We start from the raw sequence: 7244 nt of genomic DNA, 5'->3' as shown, positions 1-7244 counted from the left end.
CTATCTTCCTCCTTTAAGATATATTTTAACATGGGGAGGCCCCGAACCAACGTTGTTCCAGGACCATATGTAGTTTTTTGAATTAGTCTAATAATAAAAAGAAAATATAAACAATAGCTAGCAAGGCCCGGATTTTCATTCTGTAAACCAAACCTGAATATGTTATATTATATTTAGAATATGCAATAAAAATTAGGAAATATAAAGCCGCAAAATTTAAAATATACAATAATACTTCTAAAAATAACTAATATCCCTACAAATGGTTCTGAATAAAGAAAGAAACAGGAAAAGAGATTGAAAATTATTTCAAGTTTTTTTGTTTTCTTTTTTCATAAACCAAAATTTCAACTATAAAGTAAATGTCGTACTTACTTTTAGCATTTTTAAAATTATAAACATTAACACTTGTTAGGAAACTAACCAACAAACTTAGCTTGAAGAGGAGATTATCTTAAAAACGGACACAAAAATGGAATTTCGGGCAATAAAATATCCATACCTAATCTTAAAAGTGAAATATTAAAGTTAGTGTTTGTAATATTGGTGTATATCAGTGATCCCCCTGGTGGACGCTGCAGCGATTCAGGGTGCAGTAATGGCCACTGGTGCATTTGGGGGACGATGAATAACTAAAAGTTGTCACGGACAACAATATTACTGCTGACAAAAATAGAGCCGAGGATAACTAAATTGGTAGTAGCACACTAGGTTCATCCTTATCATTAAGATAATTGCGAATGTTTTACCTTTTTTTGTATTACATTCTATTCTGAGTTCAATAAATAGTTTAATAATATCCAAGTTCAATGTTTCTAATTTACACCTTTCTTTGCTACATTTTACGAAAAAGGTTGAAACATTAATACTTATATATTTCCTATTTTATGCTATTTAAAAACAAATTAATTTCCAGGGGGCTCTAAGTAATATTTTTCCTGGAAAGCGGGCGGTAGGACAAACAATTTTGGGAACCACTGGTGTATACTAATTGAATAAATATGAACATTCAAACATAACCTGCAATTTAGTCTTAGTTGTTGCATTGTAATTTGTTATTTATTTTTTTGTTATTTAATTTAATTGAAACTTTCAAAATATGCAAAGTTATCCTTTTATTGTCAAATATCCAAAATGAAACCTGGCTAATTTCTACTGGGTTCACTGATTTGTATAGAATTTTTATCAGCGGTTCAAAAAAAAAGCATGCAAACAAAATATGCAATCACATAAAAATACGGGCTTTAGTTTTGAGATAAAACCACTCATAGACGACGTATATTAGTGTATAAATATTATTTAAAAATAATACTTAGGACCTGAACATTGAACTGATCTTAGATGGTACTTTGTTTCAAAAGTCCATTCAATAAGTTACAACACTTCTACTGTGAAGCGATGTTAAGTAATGACTTAATACCACTTTACGAAATATTGACCACACAATAACCACAAGCTATTACTATCACAATAGGTGAAATATATCACATTTAGTTTATCTTCTATCTCGTAATATCGATCAGGTCTTGCTGCTACTTCATAGTCTTGCATTCTGGAAATAACAATGCTCTTTTTTATAATTTACACTTATCCTTCTTCAGTAAAACTAATATATAGGGAAAGTTGCATGAGTACAAAACGTGCTCAATTTCTGATTTTCGTAGTTAACTTGAAACGCAAAAGGTTCTAAGGAAGATTTCAAATTTGATAGTTGCAAGAATGGTTACAATCAATTGAACCTGTGCATTGCTCTTTTTTAAATTGTATTTATTTCTAAAAAAAAAAAAATTATTTTAATTTTCGAACTTATCTTTATGGTTGAAAATATTTTTGTTTTAACCAAGATTTTTTTTTACCCAATTTGTTAATTTTCAAATAGCTTAAATATGTTTAATTAATTTTGTTTCTCTTTTACTATTGGCCAATTAATAGATATACTTTCCACTCTGAAGGATTGGAATGATGTTTAATATTTAGTGTAGCAAGATATAAGCTTTACCGATATCACATGATTTGTCATCATTGTAGAATTTTATATTAATTTAATAAAAAATAATGAAATTTTTGGGTTCGAATTTGGATCTATTCGGAACTAAGGAGAGGAGGCTACAAACAGGTGAATGTTATACAAATATATACTACTTGAATATCCTCCAATTGTTAAAGGTTAGTTGTTCATGAGTTTATGGTTTAGCAGCTTGATAATAAATATTTTTTGTAAAAAATCAAGCCCCAAGTCCTGAAATGTTGCTTTGTCATAAAAATTCATTTTTTGCTTTTCTATAGGGAAAATAGAAATTTCTTCATTATCCGATTTTGTTTTTCCATCATGTTTTGCCAAGCTGGCTGAAAATTTCAGTGTTTTCTGTACCAGCTACTTTTCGTGTTAAAATAATATTTTTTGTAATGATAATGACGTAAGATCATGATGATATGATACAGGCGTGTAGAGAAACTATCCATTGGTAGTACTCTAATAATAAATCTATATTAAAATGTCTCGAGACCATCTTCTGTTCAGATGCCGCAGAAGATTGTCAGGAATGAAAGAGCAAGCAAGGTTAAAAACTAGTGGGTTTGGATGGTAGGGAGTTTTTAATGGAGGGATTCATATTTGGTGCAGGCTAGATCGGTCACATAAGGAACGTTAAGGTCGTTATGGATGATTTTATTTGTGACAAAGTAAGGAGCATTGAAGATTTTGGATTGTAAGGATTGGATACGAGAGGAATTCGAAGGTTTAGTGGTGCTCCAAAGCTCAACTCGTTATGTCCTGATAGGCCTTATCATAGTTGTGTAAATTAGTATTTTGTATTGGATGGAAAGTTTTGACCGTTTGTCTAGTAAGTGCTGTAATAATCGGAATCGATATGGAAATTCCTGTTTTTTCAGTCTTGTGTGACGATTCCAAGTAAGTCGTTTGTCCAAATGTAGTCCAGGGTAGAGGATAAAGTAATAATAAAAAAAAATGAATTAATTAATTTATAAAATTCATAAATGTTTGTTCCACGTAAACTTTCCCTCTTCCAATAAAATGAAGGGCTCCATCTAAGATTCACTCCGGTCCACAATACTTCTTGTTGGTTCTCTGCTTTTTTACATTGGAAGTTATCCGTACGCACCTTTCAGTTTATAAAAAACAAAATATATATTACCTTACAATGACTAAGAGGTTCACTATAACAACCAATAGCATTGAAGGATATCTCAAGAAAGAACTAGGAATCGATTAAATCCTAAAACGACTACCTCTGTAGCACTGATTTTATCAGCTGACAGTTCTGAGCAGTGGGATTTATCGATACTTCTTATCGATTCGATTTAGTGTCTAATAAATCAACATGGCAAGGTGTGATTAGCAGGCTGCCTTGTTTTTCCAGTTTCTGTTACAAAGTGTAGATTCCACGATGATGGTAGTAGTGGAATGACAGCTGTGGCAGCCAGTATTATCGTGTTAGCTAAGACATTTACTGCCATGACAATACTGTCGTATTATCAGAATTCGCTTGATAGTTGGCAGTACTGTCTACCATGTGGACGGAGTGAGAAAGTGGATTGGAGCCTGCTAGTGCTTCATTTATACTGTGCATTTCTCTTTATTATTGCCTATTGTCTAAATAATGGCTAACGATAATTATTAACTATTAATTACGAATCGAACGAAACATTCTTACTGTTCAGTATCCCAAATAAATGTCAGCCTTTTGAATGATTGACATTTCGGCTGATCACGGCCCTGCATACCCCGAATAAGGCATTGCTGTTTATAGTATTTGCGCACGACAGTATATCTTATATCGTCATTGGTACTTTGAACGATATACTTTCTTTCGTTACTAAAAAGATTAAGGAAATAGAACAAAACTAACCATTTCTCATTACAGAAATTTTAATTGTCAATTGTTTTGTTTTTGTCCTTCAACAAGTTTAAAAATCGATCCAACTATTAAAAAAAATTCTCTTACATTGGAAGTTTATATGAGGAATATATAAGGAAATCTGCAATCTTTGCCATTTTGCTCCACAATGAAATAGAACCATACAAATCACGAAAGTATGTGGGTTGATATGATTCAAACGTGATCGTGCTTAGATAGACTATAAAGCCTTGATCAATAATAATATTCATCTTAGTAAATAATAATATTGAAATAGTGTCAGGTATAATATTGAGAGATCAAGATTATAGCTTGGAGGAAGTTATATAGGTCAGAGCTATCCTGTCGTTTCCGGAGAGCGTTTCAGGCCGAGGTCATAACTTTCAGTATTATTACAGAAATGTAATATCACTTTCAATATGAAAAGTAAAATGAAAAAAATAGGATCGACGATATTCGATAGCTCTGACAATCGATAGTTTCGATTAAAACTGCCGATAACTCTCGATTAACATTTTTGTGGTTCCTCATCAAATGACCCCATAAATGAGGAATGTTAGAGTCTCTTTTGAAGTCCTCTCGACTCTAATCACAGGTGACTCACTACATTTGTACTTTACGTTATAAAAAAATTCCCTCACATAATTGATTACTCATTATACATCTATTGTAAATCAGCACTAAAACTCGTAGTAATTAGCGATTAGAGAGGTAAAGTCAGACTGGAAATATCATGGACTGTTCCGGGTAACCAACGGCAACCGAAAGGTTGAATTCAGAGGCTACCATATGGAGGCATTATTTGCACCACATTTGGTCAACGGTTAAAACTCACCTCCTCCAGCATACTCTGGGGGAGAAGTAACCCGGCTGATGGAGGGCCTTGTCTTCTGCCAGAAGTAGTCTATTTTTTCTTTTTTGTCTCTCATCAGGAAAATCTACCATGAGTGAGTAGACTCCTGGAGTTGTTCCCAGAAGCAGAGGAGAGAGAGGCATAAGAATGTGGACGGAAGAAGGAACCATGGAGTAAGTCCATCTAGCAATAGTCAACATCCACTTTATCATCAACCACCTCAATTTCCATAGCTGTCATTCAAAATCAATTAACCATCCAATCATAAATGTTTTTTCGGCCACCCTCTACCCCACTTGTAACTTAAATAATAGAATTTTATTTTCATTTAATCATGTCTCATTTTTTCAATTATACAGTCCACTCAAACCCAACCAGGCACCCAAAAGTGAAGTGTGTCTGACAATTCAGTTGAAGGCATGCTTCATACATAGACATTGTAAATACAAATGGCAGCTAGAAAAGTGGTAGGAAACTGCTTTATTCCCTTACAATAGCTAAGAGGTTCACCATAACCATCAATAGTATAGAAGTATATCTCAAAGAAGAACTAGGAAATGATTAAGTTTTAAAATGACTATCCCTGTAGCATTGACCGTATCAGCTGACAGTTCAGAGAAGTAAAATTATCGACAAGTCTTTTCGAATCGATCTAGTCTCTAATAAATCAACATGGCGAGGTGTGATTAGCAGTCTGCCATCTTTGTCCAGTTCTTGTCTTTATTCCCAGGTCATACCGTGACTGACGGTAATAGAGATAACAATAACCATTATTTAACCATCGTGTTAACTACGACATTTGCGATAGTAACTGTACTTTCGTTATATCAGAATTCGTTGGAAAGTGCTAGTTGGTAGCATTTTATTTATCTTAAATGACAATTGTTGTTGGCTGTATTTAAACATGAGTTTATTTCACCCATTCATCAAGTGAACATTTTACCAGGTCAGGTTCGCTATCAGCATGTAAACAAGCATTATCATACATTCTCTCTGTTGTGATATCACTTACATGACAGATGTCTGTTTCTATAGAAAATGGGTTTCATTGATTCATTATCGTTTTGCGAAAGCAATTTTCCTGGTCCGGTAAGTTTGAGCGGGTCGTTCTGATCGAGGGACCGCTAGTTCAATTGTAGGGTAGCTTATATCAATCTTTAGCTTTAATGGGAGGCGATAACGTTTAAACAATAAGTTAGTTCTAACACGTGTCAAAACTACCTCCAAACTGGTGAGTGTATCCGAGGGCGATTATACCGTTCTAAATCCTAGGTAAGGTATTCGTTCTTATTTTTAAATTTGAATTAAGTGAGCGTTTATTGTCTCATTTATGAAGAGAGTGATGGTTCTGGTTGTGGTGAAAAATAAAATAATAACAAATAAATTAGAAATAGTTTTAACTATTTATCAATAACCAACATTTCAACCCACATTGCAGACCTTTCCAAGGGTGTAAATAAAAGCTAGACAATGAAAAATGTAGGGCAAGCTAATGTAGTAGTATAAAAAATATAGATAAATAAAAAGGTATCAAGGTATAAAAAGACATCTATGTAAAATTCTGATATAATGTAAACCAAAAATAGTGAACAAATTAAATGCCAATATAGAAAAAATATATTAATTAGTACAGTAATGAGAACTGACAAATTACGCTATAAAATTATAGATAACTGATAGAAACTGACACAGCAACAGAATAATAAGTAATGTGAATTTAAAAAAAATTGCATTGTCATAAAAAAGTAAAATAAAGGGTAATATTTGCAGAAAAATATTTTTGAAATATCTAGAAAATAATATTATAAAGGGAAAAAATATTAGCACTAGAATAAAGCAAATTTAACTGTTCTGAATGGTAGAGATGTACAAAACGAATCAATGAATAATAAATTAGGAACTTGAATTGACACTTAGACCAACCATTGGGGAGGGGAAGAGGGACTAAAAAGTCATGAAGATATGAATTGAGCAGAATAATCAATAAATATTGCAAATTTTAAAGGTAATTACATATTGAATGTCAATAAAAAGATGAAATATGAAATAAAATAAAAATATAAAGCTATTTGAATGAGTAAAGTAATGAAAATTTACAGAGTGAAATACAACGAAGACTAAACAATGATTTAAGATATGGCAATGTCAGAAGATTATTAGTTGACTGAGCATAATTAATTTTAGGAAAATGGGAAGGAAGGAAGTATGTAGATCAGAAGATAGCAGAAAAATTACTTATTGGTAAAGGACGTTTCGCCCCATTTTGCAAGGCTTCATCAGCACTAAATAAAAAATAAAATATACAAGCATTGAAAAATATGTTGTTGTTTTTTTAATCATTTATTTATAGTTATTTACAACTGTAAAACATATGTACAACAAGTAAATTTGCTGTAGGTGAGATAGTGACTTGATATAAACATATGGAGAATCTACCCGTTGATAGACATTTCTAGAGGAGAAGATCCCGTGGCCATCTTTGTTTCAGACGCCTAGGAGAATTATTAGGTAAT

General features: G+C 32.4%; 1 long non-coding RNA gene across 2 annotated transcripts in view; it reads left to right on the top strand.

The window, feature by feature from the left end:
• The window catches only part of LOC106678142 (uncharacterized), a 27950-nt gene extending 20918 nt beyond the window's left edge, over positions 1-7032 (top strand). The window contains exon 4 of one of the 2 annotated variants that reach the window (XR_001342709.2): positions 6831-7032. This is a non-coding gene — a long non-coding RNA (uncharacterized lncRNA). Of the gene's footprint in view, positions 1-4810; positions 4985-6830 lie in introns of those variants that run through there. The other variant, XR_010844106.1, reaches the window with a different exon arrangement.
• The last annotated feature ends 212 nt before the right edge of the window (positions 7033-7244 follow it).

The sequence above is a fragment of the Halyomorpha halys genome, unplaced genomic scaffold, assembly GCF_000696795.3.
Source record: "Halyomorpha halys isolate HHAL.00 unplaced genomic scaffold, Hhal_1.1 Scaffold126.1, whole genome shotgun sequence".
NCBI lineage: Eukaryota > Metazoa > Arthropoda > Insecta > Hemiptera > Pentatomidae > Halyomorpha > Halyomorpha halys.
The sequence above is the reverse complement of the archived record's forward strand: the minus strand, read 5'-3'. Positions and strand labels throughout refer to the sequence as shown.